This window comes from Nomascus leucogenys, chromosome 7b (genome assembly GCF_006542625.1).
Source record: "Nomascus leucogenys isolate Asia chromosome 7b, Asia_NLE_v1, whole genome shotgun sequence".
Lineage (NCBI taxonomy): Eukaryota > Metazoa > Chordata > Mammalia > Primates > Hylobatidae > Nomascus > Nomascus leucogenys.
The window spans coordinates 43,040,097-43,060,190 of NC_044387.1; the positions used below are offsets into that span (position 1 = coordinate 43,040,097).

At 39.1% G+C, this 20,094-nt stretch overlaps 1 protein-coding gene and 1 non-coding gene across 3 annotated transcripts in view; both read right to left on the reverse strand.

Annotated features, from left to right (window-relative positions):
• The window catches only part of ARL15 (ADP ribosylation factor like GTPase 15), a 427,617-nt gene that overhangs the window by 10,009 nt on the left and 397,514 nt on the right, over positions 1-20,094 (reverse strand). The gene's annotated exons all lie outside the window — the stretch shown is intronic.
• On the reverse strand, positions 18,646-18,749 carry LOC115836130. The gene has a single exon (XR_004031128.1). It is a non-coding gene; the product is annotated as a U6 spliceosomal RNA (small nuclear RNA).

Below are 20,094 nucleotides of genomic sequence, written 5' to 3' on the forward strand. Positions count from 1 at the left end.
AAGGCAGAAATAAATGATACAAATAAAAAACCAACTTGCCACAGTCCCCAAAATATTATAACACAGAATGGATATTACTCACTTTTTACTGAGTGCTTAACAAGGACCTGAAAATGATGACTTGATGTTAACCAATATCACAATATTACTTTGGGAGTGCGTATTTATTTCAAAAACATGGTAAGTACAAAAGTATAGTTCTCATAAGATGCTTCTTTCTTAAGGATACTAAAGTTCAGTGCAGCCTACCTGAATAATTGAAAACCAGACAAATAATTGCAGATAATCACCTGTGATTGAGCCTCGCTCTTACTATAAGTCTTCTTCCCCAATCAGTAACCCCCGATATGTATAGAATTTTATTTGTTGTGATAATAATTGTGTAGAAACCCAGTCTTCTAATGCACAGGTGAACTTAGTATGTCCCAGAATAGCCAAACAGAATGATCCCATTAGCTTTGGTGGTAGGACCTAGGATCTGAAAAACATTCTCGTTTTTGCTTAATCTGATTACCAAGAAGTACAGAGCAAACATGTCTGTTTTTATTTAAATTATTATTTTTGGTATGCCTTAGGGGCTTGTTTTATTCTTCTATCCAAAAAGCTTACTTCTAGATAACCACTGTGAGAGGCACAGTTATGTATGGGTGCTTCTTGTCTTCAGGGACTAATGAAAGACATCCAGTATTCCCATATCTGTACCCTTCTCTACTCCAGTTATCCTATCAGGCCCTCTACAGCCTGAGGGATTCCTGCATCCAGGCCTTTGCTCCAACTACTGCTTCCAACCCAAGGCGCCTCCATCCACAGGTGGGAAGGATCAGCCTATAAATACTCTCTCATCTTTTAAGACCAAGCTGATGTCCTCCTATCACCTTGCGGGGATCGATTATGATATAGAAGCAACTTTTGAATTATATAGAAGGGGTCTTAGTAGCAGATGCCATTGTTGGTTGCTTCCTCATCACCCAGGCACCATAAATTCCCTGTAAATAAAGTTTTATTAGAACTCAGCATGCTCATTTACTTAAGTATTATCTATGGCTACTTTCATGCTAGAGTGGCAAAGTTGAGTAATTGCCACAGAGATGGTATGTCCCACACGGCCTAGAATATTTACTACCTAGCCCTTTACAGAAAATAAAAAGTCAACCCCTGGCCTAAAGCATTCTGTAGCCTTCTGCTTTGTCTAGCAGGGAGGCCCAAGGAGTGCTTGGGAGGAGCCTGGGACATCAGGCTTTCTGTGCCTCAGTTTGACCTCACATTGCTAGACTTCCTCTTCCCTGCTTTAGCTTACACTTTAGTGGGACAGAGGATTTGGGCTTTCCAACTTGGCTGGGCTCCAGTTACGACTTCAGATGCTTTGAATTGCAGTCAAGCAGGCAGTAGGGTCATCTCTCATTAAAGAAAGCCATATTTTATTTCCTCTCTGTGTTTAGCCTGTGTTTCTTTCGTGTATGTAGAGACTTGCTAAAGACCACAAGAACAAGCCAGGGCACAGGAAGTTTTCTTACCAACTCCCTTAGTACTACTCCCCATTAGGCACGTGGTCAGTGACCTGTCAGTTTGAGGTTTTTCGTGCCCTTGAGGATGGCTTTTGGTGCACAGCAATACTAATTATTGTTACTTGGCAGTTTTGAAAAGGAATATACAGTTTGTTAAATTTACACTACCTGAAGCCTAGCTTTTCCTGAAATTTTTATGTTACAATTAAAAATTTTAATATTCTATCTACATATCTTTTCAATTTTAACAATTACATTTATGGTGCCTTTGAATACTCTTTAGGTGCATTTATAAACTAAGTTCATTTTTAACCTCATTTTATTTTTTTATTATTATTATTTTTTATTTTTTTATTTTTATTTTGAGACAGAGTCTCGCTCTGTCGCCCAGGCTGGAGTGCAGTGGCGCAATCTCGGCTCACTGCAAGCTCCGCCTCCCGGGTTCACGCCATTCTCCTGCCTCAGCCTCTCCGAGTAGCTGGGACTACAGGCGCCCACCACCACGCCCGGCTAATTTTTTGTATTTTTAGTAGAGATGGGGTTTCACCGTGGTCTCGATCTCCTGACCTCGTGATCTGCCCGCCTCGGCCTCCCAAAGTGCTGGGATTTTAACCTCATTTTATAATTCCATTTATAAGTTTAATATATTCAGTTTTCTTTTTAAGCATTTCAACTGTTTAACAATCAAAACATCCCCAAGTGGTTGAAAATCTTAAAATTTTTTTTCCATGAATTTTATAAATTAAATGACTCTCAAGTTCTGGTACATTCTAAATTAAAATCACAAAGAGAACCTCTACCAGTTTGATCTATGTGTAACATATACTTTAAATAAAAGTATTAATATTGTGGGGTTAATTATTTTATCATTTTAATTTTACTTTTTAATTTTTTTTTTTTGAGACAGTCTTGCTCTGTCACCTAGGCTGGAGTGCAATGGCACCATGTCGGCCTGCTGCAACCTCCGCCTCCCGGGTTCAAGTTGATTCTTGTGCCTCAGCCAACTGAGTAGCTGGGCTTATAGGTGTGCACTGCCACGGCCCGCTAATTTTGGTATTTTTGGTAGAGACAGGGTTTTGCCATGTTGGCTAGGCTGGTCTTGAACTCCTGACCACAAGTGATCTGCCTGCCTTGGCCTCCCAAAGTGCTGGGATTACAGGCGTGAGCCACCACGCCCAGCCTATTTAATCACTTTTATATTCTTAATGTTAAATCTTCCAGGGTAAAAAGACTTTTCATTAAGGAAACAATTTGCCATCCCAAATGAAAGGGGTTATAATTCCATGTAACTTGAGGTTCCCATCTAATTGAACTTGTGCTGGTTTCCCTTTTTTTTTTTTTTTTTTTTTGAGACAGAGTCTTGCTCTGTTGCCCAGGCTGGATTCCCATGGCCTGATCTCGGCTCACTGCAAGCTCCACCTCCTGGGTTCACGCCATTCTCCTGCCTCAGCCTCCAGAGTAGCTGGGACTACAGGCGCCTGCCATCACGCCCGGCTAATTTTTTGTATTTTTAGTAGAGATGGGGTTTCACTGTCTTAGCCAGGATGGTCTTGATCTCTTGACCTCGTGATCCGCCCGCCTCGGCCTTCCAAAGTGATGGGATTACAGGCGTGAGCCACCGTGCCCGGCCTGAACTTGGGTTGGTTTTCAATCAAAATTTTTGGAGATACTCATTGACAAGTTAAGCCCTTTCAAAAAATAGTTGTTGTGACAACTCTTAGAAAACTTCGGTCTTCAAAGGGGGTTGTTTGCTCCTGGATAGAAGTTATCATTACCTACTTCACTGTCTACTCACAGGAGTGGACACTCCCACCTAAGATTCTAGATAATGTCTTCCACTACTTGGTTGGACTTTATGTTTCTTTAGCACATGTTTTACTATCTTTCCATCTTGCTCTACAGATATTCCATTTTCTTTTACTGATAATTTGCATACTATAAAATTCATCCTTTGAAAGCATACGATTCAGTTGCTTTTAGTATATTCATAGGGTTGTGCAACAAGCATCACCATCTAATTCCAGAACATTTCTATCATCTAAAGAGAAACACCTGAACCATTAATAGTCATCCGCCAATTACGCTTTCCTTCAGCCTTTAGCAACCACTACTCTACTTTATTTCTTCATGGATTTGCCTATTCTGAACATTTCATATAGATCAAATCATGTAATATGTGGTCTTTTGTGTCTAGCTTCTTTCACTTAACACAATGTTTTCAATGGTCATCCACATTGTAGTATGTATCAGTACTTCATCCCTTTTTACGGCTGAATAACATTCCACTGTGTGGATATATCCCATTTTGTTTATCCATTTATTGCTCGGGTTCTACTTTTTGGCTATTACAAATAATGCTGCTTTTTATGAGCAGTTTTCTGTAAACACATGTTTTCATTTCTTTTGGGTATATATCTAGGGATGGAATTCCTGGGTCATGTGTTAAATCTATGTTGTCAAATGCTTTTCCTGCCTTTGACATGATCTATTTACATGACTGTATGATTTTTATCTTATAGTCTATTAATATAAAGTGTTATACTGATTTTTGTATGTTGAAACAACCTCATATCTTGAGATAAACTATGCCTGATTATCATATATATAATTCTCTTTTATATGTTGCTGGATTAATTTGTTAGTACAGTTGATCCTTGAACAACATGGGGGTTGGGGTGCTGACCACCACACAGTCGAAAATCCATGTATAACTTTTAAGTCCCCCAAAACTTAACTACTAACAGCCTACTGTTGACTGGAAGCCTTGCCAATTAACATATATTTTGTATATTATATGCATATTATATTATTACAATAAGATAAGCTAGAGAAAATAAAATGTCATTAATAAAATAATAAGGAAGATAAAATATATTTACTATTTATTAAGTGAAAGCGGGTCATAAACTTCTTCACTGTCTTCATGTTGAGTAGGCTGAGGAGGAGGAAGAAGAAGAGAGGTTGGTCTTGCTATCTCACAGGTGGCAGAGGCAGAAGAAAATCTGCATATAAGTGGACCCACACAGTTCAAACCCGTGTTGTTCAAGGGTCAACTATATTGGTTGAGAGATTTTTGCATCTATATTCACAAGGAATATTGGTCTTTAACTGTTTTTGTAATGTGTTTGGTTTTAGTATCATAGTAATCTTTGTTTTGTGGCATGAGTTGGGAAGTGTTCCCTCCTCTTCTATTTTTTGGAATGGTTTGAGAATTGGTGTAAATTCTTTAAACATTTGGTAGAATTCAGCAGTGAAGCAAGGGGTCCTGGGCTTTTCTGATGGGAAGGGTAATTCAATGTTTTTACTTGTTATAGGTCTAATTTTGATTTCTATTACTTCTTGAGTCAATTTCAGTAGTTTGCACCCTTCTAGGAATTTGTATATTTAATCTAGGTTATCTAGTTATTTGGCAAACAATTTTTTCTATCGTATTCCTTCATAGTCCTTTATATTTCTTTTTTTTGGCTTGGGTTCCCCCTGCCGCCCCCCCTACCCCCGACAGACCTCACTCTGTTGCCCAGGCTGGAGTACAACGACGCTATCATGGCTCACTGCAGCCTCAACCTTTCAGGCTCAGGTGGTCCTCCCACCTCGGCCTCCTAAGTAGCGAGGATCACAGGCGTGGACCACTACGCCTGGCTAATTTTTGTATTTTTTTGTAGAGATGGGATTTCATCATGTTGCCCAGGCTGGTCTTGAACTCCTGGGCTCAAGCAATCTTCCTCTCTTGGCCTACCAAATTGCTGAGATTCTAGGCATGAGCCACTGTACCCAGCCCCTTTTTATTTCTGTAAGGTTGGTAGTTGTGTCTCTTCTTTCATTCCTAATTTTAGTAATTTAAGTTTCCCTCATTTTTGCTTTGTTAGTTGATTAAAGATTTGTCAAATTGGCCGGGCGTGGTGGCTCACACCTGTAATCCCAGCACTCTGGGAGGCTGAGGTGGGTGGATAGCCTGAGGTCAGAAGTTTGAGACCAGCCTGGCCAACATGGTGAAACCCCATCTCTACTAAAAATACAAAAAATTAGCCAGGCATGGTGGTGCACGCCTGTAATCCCGGCTACTCAGGAGGCTGGGGCAGGAGAATCGCTTGAACCTGGTAGGCGGAGATTGCAGTGAGCTGGGATCATGCCACTGCAGTCCAGCCTGGGTAACAGAGTGAGACTCTGTCTCAAAAAAAACCAAAAAAACAAAAAACAACAACAACAAAAAGATTTGTCAATTTTATTGGTCTTTCAAAAAAACTAACTTTTGGTTTTATTGATTTTCTCTATTGTTTTCCTAATCTCTATTTCATTTATTTCTAGTGTAATCTTTATTATATTCTTTCTTCTGTTTGTTTTGGTTTAGTTTGCTGTTTTTTCTCCTACTTTCTTAAGGATGAACAAACATTTAATTTTAATGGCATTTTAAGAGCATTCTATTGGATCTCACCCCCATATAAATTATTATGTTTCAATGTCTAGCTTTTTTGATTGATTCAAGTAAATGAAGTTCTATATTCTTTTCCTTGTTTTCTTATCTAGCATGGTTATACCTCTTATACGTGTTAAAAATAAAATTCAGTTGGATTATGTCTCTCTCACATTTTGATTGTTTCTGTATTCACAAGAGTTAATGACATATTCCAAGTAACGACAAGAGAAAATGTAAATGATCTGTTTTTCAGTCAGCGAATAGGACTCCTAACCTTACAAATCAGGGACAGAAGAGCCCTCCTTACTTTTTTCCTCCCTATATCTATTTATCCAATTCTACATTTTGGAGTCCACTTGTAGCAACCACTTATAGTACCAAATTATGAGTAACTGAATGTTAATGTTTGGTAGAATTAACTCAGCAATCCCTTCTAGTACCAAATTGTCAGTAACTGAAGAGGCCTGTGGTTGACAGAAGCAGAATGCCCAGCTCAAACTGGCCTAAAAAGATGAAGAGGATTTATTTGTTTATAAAACTGAAATATCCCCTGCTAGTGTGTGCCCACTGGATTCAGAGGTTCATAAGGTCATCAAAGCTGAGGTTAAGTTTCTAGGTAGTTTCCGCAGGATACAAATGCTGAAAGATAGCTCGTACATGAAGAAATAGCCAAGAAAACTGCAGGAAAAATAGGTGTGATTGAACCACAAACCCCTGAATCAAGCTATGCCAAAGGCCTGCAATCTGTGAGCTTTTTAGTTATAGGAACCATTATACTCTGCTTATAACGGACATTATAAATAATTATTGTATAAATTAATGGTTAGGCTATCAAGACTCAATGCAGATGAAGCATCTCCACAAGTCTCTGGTGAACTCCATTTTCAGTTACAGCATAATCCAGATTTGGATAATTATTCCTTATTTTTTTCATGTGTATGAGTCCTCAGTTCCTTGAGGGCACAGACAATGAAAAAAAATTTGTATTATCTAGTGTTCTCAATATAATGTGACATACAAAGAGGATACTTATTTGAAAAAATAGATTTAAATAGCTGAGCTACAATGAAAAAGACAACAAAATATGTACTATATTTCATTCCATGTTAAAATGTCAGTAAAAGAAGAAAATTGAATATTGGAGAGAAGTTACCAGTCTTCCCAATTAATCAAGCCATGGTTTCATGAAAGAGGTGGGATTTTACATGAAGAGTTTCAAAACTGTAGATATAATTGGTTCAAATGATTACACATATGCCTACGGGCAGCTGCAATGAATCGTGTTGCAAACAGAAAAGTAAACAACCTATCCTGGAAAAGAGAACCACTCCAGAAATCTCAAGACCCACATAGGACACTTATGTTTTGAGCTATTCCTTTAATCTGTGTCCAAACAAAGCATCTAATTCTTATTTCAGAGAATGGAAAACTCTGACATATGCAAAAAGAGAAGCATCAGTACACTTGTCTTTGCATGCAGGTGCAAGCAACAGACTTCTCAATACCATGTATAACATAGTCATTAATTACAGAGGCAGCCAGGTTCAAGAGCATATCACGTTCTCTTCCTTTTTCTCCTCTCCTCCTTTCCTTCCTTTCTGTCAATCATTTCCATTCCACTTTTTCAAAAGAGCATTCATTTTTGGTATCCAGCACTTTTAGGGTATTCTACTTGATTTTTTTATCTTCTGTATTTGGGGTAATATTCAGTTATGATTTGCTTTACATTTCAAGAAAGCAAATATTGTAAGTAGGAAGAAACCTATTCAATGAAAACCTTTCGCCTGGCAATAGAATAAGGTTGTTTGAAGAGTCCTACCTATATGTCTGTAAGCTAACAACGTATGTACGAGACAGGAAAGGGAGTTAATGAGTGAAAGCCCCAAACACATATCAGAGACAACCAATTAGCTTGTCTGAAACACAGGCTTGTAAAGCGATCAGTATCTTATAAAATGGTCTGCTACACGCCAGTAAAATGTTGTTTAAATGGTTTGCTTAACTAGATGCATTCACCCTGAAATTGATTCAAGTTTTTTTTTTAAACTTAATACCCATTAAGTGTGCATATTGAAATGGCTAGGCGGTGGGAGGGTGGGTGCACATCCTGATATTACAAAGTGCAGGTTGAAGATATGAGTTCCATATTTTATGAGGTTAAAGAGTATATGAAAAAGAAAAACAACTCATCATTACCAACAATTGTGTCTGCCTCAGTAACTGAAATGTTTCAACACAATTGGATTATTCCTCCTTTGCCTTGCTAAAAGCTTAGACTGGGATGGCTAGATGTGCTCTGAGGACATTCTAGTGCTGAGAATTTATGCTTTTGTGTTACAGAAAACACTGTTTTCCCACCATAGCCTTTGATTCTGCAAAACAGCATGAGAGGAAGAAGCCCCTGAGCCTGGTTTTTTTTTTTTTTTTTTTTTTTTTTGAGAAGGAGTCTCGCTCTTTCACTCAGGCTGGAGTGCAGTGGCGCGATCTCGGCTCACTGCAGGCTCCGCCCCCCGGAGTTCACGCCATTCTCTTGCCTCAACCTCCCGAGTAGCTGAGACTACAGGCGACCGCCACCTCGCCCAGCTACTTTTTTGTATTTTTAGTAGAGACGGGGTTTCACCGTGTTAGCCAGGATGGTCTCGGTCTCCTGACCTCGTGATCCGCCCGCCTCGGCTTCTCAAAGTGCTGGGATTACAGGCGTGAGCCACCGCGCCCGGCCGCCTGGCATTTTTCAAATCCAACATTTGCCTCAGAGTGAACATCAAATTTCATCCCCCTAAGACCTTACAAAACATTTGAGGTAACTTAACGTTAGCTGACAAATGAACAATTCCTGATTCTATTTCACATTCTGAATTTTCTTAAAAGTCTACTGTATATTTTAAAATGAGTTTTTGGCCACACCTCACATTCAACTTTTTCTGTTATACAAGGCTCCGTGCCACAAATACACGTCAAACAATTGCTACCTGATCAGACAACCAGGAGAACGTGATTTGATTTTGTCGAGTCTAGCTATTCTCCCTGCTTATCCAATATTGGCATCCCTTGTACACTTTATTAAACTACTGTCAATTGGCCAACTCAAGGGATTCTCTGACTCAACAAAATATTAGGGAGAATATATTTAGTCAATGGTTAAAGACTGTTAAAGGCACAAATATTTTTTAAAAACAGTTTATATACACAAGGTTGTTTGGCTTTTGTAATGGAATATATGTCCCCTGTCTCAATCTTGCAGCTGTCGGGTATGAAAAAACAACAGCAGTAGTAACAAATCAAAATGTTAATATATGGAACCCAAATAAACATGTTTAATATTGGCCTTGTGGTACTATGGCAGCACTCTGTCCTAACAACGACAACATTTAGATGCTGGAGCAGATTCAAATTCTTGGGCCATAAACAGGAGACAGACAAATATGGCAAGCCACGCGTTACTCAGTCACCAATGGAGAGTGCCAATGGCCCCGTCCAGATGCAGAGATATTCAAGGGATGTGCCTGTCAGCAGTTTGTCCTCTGGCTACAGCAAGAAGCCACCATGGAAACACCAGAAGGAAAAGAAAAAACAGGAAAGCATGGAGAACTAGGGGAAAGAGGGCCAGGGAGCTGAGGCAGAAAAAGCTGACGGCTGCCTCAACAGCACATCTGAGTAAGGGCAACAGGTAACAAATGCGCTTGTAAGTAGGTGCCATGTCAGTCACGGGAAGAGAATTTCTTTCCCTGCTGGCAATACAGTCAGGAGCCTAATATCCTGGCAACTGAGAAACATGAGCTTGGAAAGAGGCTTGCAGGCCATCTAAAGAAAAGCTAAGTGGTAATCCGTACTGAGGAATTTTAGCCAAAAAATCCCACACAGGACTAGTTGAGCTCAGTATAAAGCCTGTGAAGGATATGTCTCAAGAACATTCTCATCAGACATACAGAGAACACCAGAAATAAAGGTTCCAAAAGCCATTGACTGGGATTTATCACAGCATTGGGAGTGTGGCCTTGGGTCGTAATTGTCATCCATGACTAGTTGAAAACACTAGTTCTAAACCGGGGAAAGGAAAAGGCAACTGTACCTTCCCAGGGGACATTTGATAATGTTTGGAGATTGTTTTGGTTGTCATAACAGGGGGTGGGGAAGCAGAGCAGGTGGTTACTACCAGCTTCTAGTGGGTAGAGGCCAGGGAGATGTGGCTAACATCCTTCAACGCATAGGGCAGCTTCCCCTCTCACCTCAACAAACAATTATCTAGCCCAAAAGGTCAATAATGCCAAGATTGAAAAACTTTGCTCTGAACTGATCTTCTAAGGCAAAAGTCAGAGAACAAACCCCTGTTAATGATTCAATCCACAGTTTAGCAGCACAAACCATCAGACTCACTCCCTGGAACCAGGAGATTTAGAAAGTGGACTGGGAGGGTAGACCAGGAGCTACGTCCAGGAACATCACAGGTCGACAGCTCCTATTCTCTGTGCTTCTTTCTGGCTCGAAATGAATAATTAACAGACCTTGGGAGGCCAAGTCAGTACACCAAATTGGACTGAAGCAAGTGTGCCAAGGAAGTAGCCACCTTTCACTCAGTCTACACAGTCACTGTTTTGGGCTCTGGGGATACAAAGGTGAACATAACAAGTCCTGGCCCTCATGGAGCTTACATGGTAGCCAGCGATACTGACAGATATCAAGTAACTAAGTAAAGTCAGGTAGGAATAAGTGACATGAAGGAAAAGAAAGTACTACAGCAATAATAACATTTGCTATATAACGGATCTAAAGGAGGGACAGAAGGCAATATATGGGTTAAATATAAAGCAGCCATAGATAAGGACAAATCTATAGTTGGGTTCAAAACAATAGCACATAGAGCTATGATAAAAGCTCTACTGATTAGTCTCCACCTAATCACCTCGGATCAACTGACTCTTCATTGTCCTGGTACAAGACAAATGATTGATGTTGCCTACACAGTGAATGTTCATGACCAGTGGACACACCACCCTGAATGATGGTAATTACCCAGTGGATGCTGACAACTGGTGAGCTGCTTTTTAATATGTCTGCTCATTTCCACTCCTAGGTTGCTTCACAGCTCTCAAGATGGCAATCATATTTATTATTAAGTAGTATAATTAAATGTGACACCAACAGATAAAATATGAACTTGAGAATTTCTGTTCCTATGAAAAAACTAAATGGAATGAGTTCAAAGAACTTAATCAAGGTGAGTCACTAAAACCAAAGTGCTGTTGGATTGGATTTAGATAAGATAACTACAAAGGATTGAGAGGGAAAGACGCAGATTGCTTCCCAAGTATCTTTAACTTATAGTTCCATTTTAAAGAAACAGAAGCTGGAAAATCATAGGTAATGGCTGCTTAATGAAACAAATAAACAACAAATAAACAACTCTGATTAGTGGCCACACATTCAGATAAAAGGCCTTGGCCTAACATGAAAAGATTAGTACCTTTGGTATGCTTAAATTAAAATAAATTATTTATTTTTAGTTCCTTTTTTTTTTTGAGACAGAGTCTCACCCAGGCTGGAGTGCAGTGGCACAATCTCGGCTTACTGCAGCCTCTGCCTCCCGGGTTCAAGCAATTCTTTGCCTCATCCTCCCGAGTACTTGGGATTACAGGCGCCTGCCACCATGCCCACCTAATTTTTGTATTTTTAGTAGAGATGGAGTTTTACCATGTTGGCCAGGCTGGTCTCGAACTCCTGACCTCAGATGATCCGACTGCCTCGGCCTCCCAAACTGCTAGGATTACAGGTGTGAATCACCAGTGCCTGGCCTTTTAGCCAGTTCTTGATTAACTGTTCAACTACCAGTTCAGATCAGGCCAGATGAGTGGGCTTTTAACTACACGTTCTGCACTACATTTCCAGTCACACTTTTCATCATGTCTGAATCAAAAGCATTCTCAGAGGGGAAGTCATTAACACCCACTTCAGTCTGAAGTTTAGAGTGTTACATAAAAGCATGTCCACTGTCAGAATCAATACTAGTGTCTATCACCTCAAATCCTTTTTTGTGAGAGTCGAGTATAAATAAATAAAATTAAAATACTCAAACCCACGCTCATGTGCACACCCCCACACCCCTACAGTTTCCTGTAGAAATATTCATCTCTATGAAAGCATATCATGGTTATAACTGAAAACCTTGTTATTAAATATAATGTTAGTTAAAATATTAAATGTAATGTTATTCTGAATGCATTTGTAAAATATTTTCTAAATAGAACTTATTCCAATTTCTAGACCCAGAACGGAAACAGAATTATATTATAAAGTATACTCACCAAGAAAATGTCCTGAGCTTTTCTCAGCCAATGCCCTGATTACAATCTTCCACACTACATTTCTTTAGAGAGCAGGTAATCTTAGGACTTTGCAGAATAGTCCTATTTTACCTTGAAATTATCATCTGTTTCTTTCCCACCCTTATCAAATTCATTTTTCCTTTGGTAAAATGCCAATTCCAGAAAAGCACTTAAAAACAAAAATCGTATAATTCCAATGCCTGACAAATGATAGCCTGTACCAATGATCTATTTTTAACTAGAAGGTGTTAATAACACAACAATACTAAATGATACATGTAAATGGCATTTGCCTCTATGTGTCCACAAACTTACTTTTAGTTCCTGATACCCTGTCACATTTAGCATAAGGGGACTTATACGTCAGAGTCCTTGAAATAGGGTTTGTAAATTTTAGGTGCCTAGTCACAGCATCTAATCTTTCACTGAAAAAAAGGAAAAGATGTGGCTCTAGAGAAATCAGGATTTCAGAAACAAATTCTTGCCTGTTTGACTGTAGCTTCTCATCTATCCATACAACACACGTAACCTGCACACTTTTTAACAAGTCAATTATAGTTTTCATAAAACATTTGGAAATGCTGAAATCTCTTGCAGCTGCTGAAATACTTGAATTCTGACTTCTTATATGAAGTCATGGACATCAAATATGTAGTAACTTACTTACAGGTTGAACTGCTTTTTGGCACCATGAGAAGGGGCAACCTTCTATCAATCTGATTTGATAAATCTGTAAATGTGTCTGGTAGGTGGCAGGGCTTAGATCAGTAACAAAAAGCATTGTACTATGGGATGGGGGTTTGACAGGTTCCAGCATGACCATTGGCCCTGTACATCACCAAGATGTTATTTACCTCCTACAAAACCTGGGGAAAGAGAAAAAAATGGAAGCAATTAAGAGGTACAACATAATGGGGGGAAGTTCTGCACATGAGGTGGAGGTGGAAGTGAACTGAACTAACTATTCTCTTTCTTGTTCCTCTCACTTTCTCACAAAGTATGTTATTAAGCAAAGGACTTATTCAAAGCACTAAAAGACATAATATATTAATTAACATTCATGGAGGAATTGAAAAGAGTTCCCTAAATGAGCCAATCACTCTATCCTTATAGGTAAGGCTGAATTTGCAATGGCTTGCATAACTATCTTAATGGTTTTTATGAAATATTATAAATTAGACTCATAGTTTAGATTTAAGAAATTCATTTGTACTGCATCATAGATGTTTAAAAATATTCCTATATCTGCACAAAGCATAAAAAGCTCTCTGGAAAATCATGAAACCCTTGCACACTCAATATTCCTCCCCACCCCAGTCCTTCCCATCTGCCAGCTGGGTTTCATTTTAAGAATTTCACACTGAATATAAAGTGCTATTTTGACCATGTGGCTCCAGAAATGTGAATTTATAGTCTATTCAGCTTGTATGCAGGTGATTGACAGAGAGGGGATTAACCAACTGGATGCGATGAAGCCGCTGCCTCTTCCTTCAGGTTACTTTAAGTTTCCATGCAAGGATGGCCATCCTTGCATGGTTTCATTGAGGCTAGCAAGAAGTACAGCTTCCTAGCAGGGGACTTACTTTTCATTTAACTACTACATGGCCACCATACCTTGAAACTATTTTCTTCATGTTACTATTCCTCCTACATTCCATCTATTTTCCCATCTGTAAAATGGGAATACTGAAGTTGGCTTTCTTAGACATACCTTGTGGTCATATCCTACTGATACATGACACATATCTATAGTTATTGGTCTTCGGGTTTAAGAGTCAAGATTTTGACAAATGTGTATGCGAGCATGTGTGTATTTGGTTTTCTTGGGTCGGGGCAGACTAGAGGGAATAGGCATGGAGAAGGCTGAAAGGTTGGCTTAAGAGTTCCTTTATATATATATATATATATATAATTTTTTTTTTTTTTTTTTTGAGATGGAGTCTCGCTCTGTCACCCAGGCTGGAGTGCAGTGGCACAATCTCAGCTCACTGCAAGCTCCGCCTCCTGGGTTCACGCCATTCTCCTGCCTCAGCCTCCCGAGTAGCTGAGACTACAGGCACCCGCCACCATGCCCTGCTAATTTTTGTATTTTTGGTAGAGACGGGGTTTCACCTTGTTAGCCAGGATGGTCTCGATCTCCTGACCTCGTGATCCGCCTGCCTCAGCCGTCCAAAGTGCTAGGATTACAGGCGTGAGCCACAGCACCCGGCTGAGTTCCTTAATATATTCTTACTCTCTGTGTGAGCAATGCCTAATAACTGAAATATGGAAGAGACCCTCTACACGCAGTATTTCAGATATTGCTTTGGGCATCTAGGAATGTTTCAGATACGATTGCTATTTAAGATTGCCACATAAAGCAGTCCTATTTTTTCAACAGTTAACTATCTTGTTTCAGACTTCTCATCCTCAAGCATCATCACAGGCACAAAAATGATGTCATAACTGTAGGCAATAGTCCCCCTTTACATGCAGTTTCGCTTTCCATGGTTTCATTTTCCTTGGTACCGTATAAAAAGATATTTTGAAAAACAGAAAGAGAGACCACATTTGTTTGCATTACAGTATGTTGTTACAATTATTTTATCATTAGTTACTACTGTTAATCTCTTACTGTGCCTAATTTATAAATTGAACTTTATCATAGGCATGTATGTATAGGAAAAAAATATAGTATCTATAGTAGGCCTTCTGTATCCATGAGTTCCACATCTGTGGATTCAACCAACTGTGGATTGAAAATACTCAGAAAAAAATTGCACACGTACTGAACATGTAATGAACATTTTTTCCTCGTCATTATTCCCCAAACAATACAGCATGACTAGTTATGCAGCATTTACATTATATTAGGTATTATAAGGAATCAAGAAATAATTTAAAGTATATAGGAGGATATGCATAGGTAATATGCAAATACTACACCATTTTCTTTCACTGACTCAGATTTTGTTATTTGAGAAAGGTCTCAGAACAAATGCCCCATGGATACTGAGGGACAACTGTAAAGGGTTTGGTACTATCTATAGTTTCACGCATCCACAGGAGGCCTTGGAATGTATCCTCCGTCAATAAGGGGTGATCCACTTGTATTCAGATTTTCAAAATGTTTCTTTTCTGCAACTTTAGGGTCATGCAGTTCCTGGGATTCTGTGCACTCACTAAATGCACAGGAAATAACCCTGTAAACCAGATGACTTCCCTATTTGACAAAAGATCAATGAAAGGATATTCGAGCATTGACTTTTGAGAAGGGTGTGTAGGATGTATTCAGATTTGATACTGTGACACTGAAGCTAGTCTCAAAATTAATGAGCATATACACAAAAGTTGACATCAGATGGAAGATGACATCATTCGAAAAATACATGCTTATCATATCCCATCAGGTTTGGTCCTGTTCAGAACAGGAAAAGTTCCATTCATAGGTGGAGTCTTCAGCTTCTAAATTATTTGGGAGAGTAATAATAACGTTTCCCCTCCCTTCCCTCAAGACAGAGCAAACAAACAAGTACACTATAGAAAATCAATTATAATTAGGGGAAAATTTCTCCTGCTTGCCAGCAAAAATAAATATGGCTCCATTGAAAAAAATCACTAACATTATACATTGAAGTTTTAGACATATGCTCTGAACAATTAAGAAAATTATTTGAGCACAGAAAAAGGTATGGAAGAAGCCACATCAAACTGATAACACTGGATAATAACCTTGGGGATTAAAGAGGGAAAAGATTATTAACTTTTATATATCTTTATGTATCTCTGAATAATTGGACTTAAAACAATAAGTGACTATAGTTTTTGTATTTTAAAAAAACTAATAAAATAAAAACATACAGGCTGGGCACGGTGGCTCATGCCAGTAATCCCAACACTTAGGAAGGCCGAGGTGGGCGGATCACCTGAGGTCAGGAGTTCGAGACCAGCCTGACCAACATGGAGAAACCCCGTCTCCACTAAAAATACAAAATTAGCTGGGCATGGTGGCGCATGCCTGTAATGCCACCTACTCGAGAGGCTGAGGCAGGAGAATCGCTTGAACCTGGTAGGCAGAGGCTGCGGTGAGCCAAAATCACGCCATTGCACTCCAGCCTGGGCAACAAGAGTGAAACTCCATCTCTAAAAGAAAAATAATAATAAAATAAAACAAAAACATAAAAACATACACATGAACACATCAAAAAGAGAATTTAAGGCAATAAAAATACACTGTATGCAGAGACACATCCAAGAAGGTAACCTGGCTCACAGTGGAAGCTCGACAAACTTGAGTTATATGAACGTGAAGCACACAATAGCTGACAATATAAACATTCTCCTCATATAATAGTATCTACTCATGTGCCGCAGATAAATATAGCTGCTTTTTAACCATCATAGTTAAGAAATATGGATTTTTATCTTATCTAAGCACTTGGAGATTTAAATTTTAAGTCAATAATAATTTATAAGAGTTTGTCTGTTTCTGGAAGGTGGGCAACCTTTCAGGCAGGCCAGAAGAGCTTCAGGATTCTTAACTTTCACAATGAAAATGCAACAACTGCCCACAGGGCTGCAATGTTTGTATGTGGATTTTCCAGAATTAGTGGTACCAGCTCTTCAGGCCCGGACAGGAAATGAAATCTCCGACTCCCTGCTCTTTATCAGATCTCCTGGGAGAAGTAATCTTTAGAGAAGATCATTGAGAGGGCCAGATCATCCATCTTCCTCTACAGGATGTCTAATGCTATCCTTGAATGAAGTTCCAGTATACCCTGCTGAAGGCTACCAAATCACTTTATGGCATTTCAATACTAGGGTCTCAACGTTACTTAATGCCACTGTAAGAAAAGGCCACAAGAAATTCAAAACTACGCTTACTATAACAATGTTGTGAATTACTCATTAGATCACTCAATGTCTTCTATAGAAAACATCTTCTTAGAATTATGGCCTTAAATGACGAGTTAATGGGTGCAGCACACCAACATGGCACATGTATACATATGTAACAAAACTGCACGTTGTGCACATGTACCCTAGAACTTAAAGTATAATAAAATATATATATATATATAAAAGAAAATGTCTTCTTAGAATTATGCTCGAACAGCTTTTATTTTCCCTGTGGAAGACAAACTCTCCTTCTTTTCCATAATGAGAAATAATATGTCACAGGTCATGATTCCCCTGCCCTTTCATTTTTCAAAAACCCAGAGCAACAAATATGAAACTCAAAAGTGATTCGACCAATTGGAGTAGGGTTGAGCATTATTATAGTTGCCTTCTCTTTGTTCTGATCTTCTTGTATTTCAATATTTTATTATTACTATTTTCATGTGAGTCACTTTAAATACTTTGTAGACAGAAGCAGTGGACTATATAGACAAAATAAAAATAAAGTAATATCTCCACCTGGAGTTGAACAATAACATTCAGTTATCTCTTTCCTTGGCATAACTGCTTAACAGAATACACCAAGCTTCATTGAAAGCCACCAATCTTCAATCATTCTTACTATTTTGAGGGCTTCTTAATTTTACCATGGAGTGTGGACTCCAGTTTTATCAGAATTGTCTTGGTATGAGAAGCTTCAACTGAAGTTCACTCATTTAAAACATTTTAAGAATATCACAGTAAGAAGAAATTCATCAGTAGGTCAAGTCCCTTACAGCAAAATCCAAGGGACTGTTCAATTGTTTTACTATATAAAATGAATGATGCTTACAACATCATTTTTGCAGAATCCTTCCTTCTTTCCTTCGTCCTTTCTTTCCTTCTCTCTCTCATTCCTTCTCTCCCTCATTTCTTCCCCCATGACTGCAATATTTTCAGGTGATAGGATTTTAACTGTACCGTCCAGTTCTTACTATCTTATAGATCAGATGTTAGATGTCATATGGCATTTTTTTTTAATTGCTTGTTTCTCCAAAGTATCTTTAACTTTTTTTTCAATAGGCTTTTGGGGGACAGGTGGTGTTTGGTCACATGAATAAGTTCTCTAGTGGTGACTTTCTGAGATTTCAGTGTACCCATCACCTGGGCAGTGTACACTGTACCCAATGTGTAGTCTTTTATCCCTCACCACCCACCATCCGTTTCCCCAAACCCCAAGTCTAATATGTCATTCTTATACTTTTGTGTTCTCATAGCTTGGCTCCCACATATGAGTGAGAACATACGGTCATCTGGCATTTTTAATGCCACATGATCAAATCCAACAACACTCTCCAAAATAATATTTCAGGGTAGTGATGGTGGAATCTAAAAACAGTAAAGTTAAGGTGTCTTTAGCCATAGGATTCTGGCCAAACTGTGAGATAAATAAAATCTGCCTTCATTTCTTTTTCACCTTCCTTTCCAATAATTCCTTCCAGCAATCCGAAGTCTCTATATACCTTACTATGTGGCAGACTCTTTTTTTTTTTTAATGGAATACCTTATGAATTTGCATGTCATCCTTCCACAGGAGCCACGCTAATCTCTGTATCATTCCAATTTTAGTACATGTGTTGCCAAAGTGAGCACCACATACTCTTTTAAGACTAAAAATATATATATTAACTCATTAATCCTCAGTCAGTCCATTGAGGAAAGTACTATTATTATTCCATTTATCGAAGCTAGGACACCGAAGCTTAGACAGGTTAAAGAATATGTCCAAGCCATGGGGGCAAAACACAATGGTGGTGGTCTGGCCCAAGAGCCTGTGTACAGTGGAAATATGCTGCTTGTTGGTTAGTATGCTGCATGCTGAGCTAGTAGTAACAATAAAGAAGTGGTTTTCAATGAAAAATCAGTGATTAATAACAGGAAGTGAAATCCAACAGTATGTAACTTTAGGTACTTATAATAGGGTTGGGATGAGATTTGTTGCAATGCCTCCTGAAGTCCCTTAAAACTCGGTCCACATCAGCAGCCACTCCTTGAGAGTACTGCAAGTAAAACAAAGCATTTCAAACCACAGAATCCTTTCAATGTTTTTATATTTCTCCACTATAATCTCGCAGCACCCCCTCCTCCAAAGGGCAGCACTGAATGCACAGACACATGACACATTGATATAATCAAGGTTGATTGGTGGCTTCCCACATATCATGTGAGGTCCCCAAGAGAATAAAGATTGCTAGAGTATTGTGGAACCCTCAGTGATCTGGATTCAACTTATCCATTCATTCATTCAACAGATACTCAACAGGAACCTACTACATGCCAGATACTCTTCTAGAGACTAAAGATAGAGCGGTGAACAAAGCTGAAAAATCCCAAACTTCTAGCTACTTACATTCTAATGAAGAGAGACTAAATAAATGTGATAAACCAGTAAAATAGTATGTAGTGTGTTAGACAATGGCATAAAGTACTAGGAAGATGAAGCAGGAAGATGCGTGGGAAGTCTACAGTTCAAAATAGGGTGGTCAGGCCAGGCATGCTAGCTCACGCCTGTAATCCCAGCACTTTCGGAAGCTGACGGAGGAAGGTCACTTGAGGCCAGACTTCAAGACCAGACTGGGCAACAGAGTGAGACCCCGTCTTTACAAAAAATTTTTTTAAAAATTAGCCAGGCATGGTGGCATGCATCTGGAGTCTCAGCTACTTGGGAGGCTGAGGTGGGAGGATTGCTTGAGCCCAGGAGGGCAGGGTTGCAGTGAGCCAAGGCTGCACCACTGCATTTCCCCATGGGCAACAGAGTGATATCCTGTCTCAACAAAACAAAACAAAACAAAACAAAGCAGGGTTGTCATCTCTCAATACTCACAGATCCTATCCCCTTAACTTTCTAGCCAAACTGAGTTTAGTCACTCCTTGAACTCACCTGGCCCTTCCCAAATATGAGCTCTTTGCCCAAGACAGTTCTTTCTCCTAGAAGGCC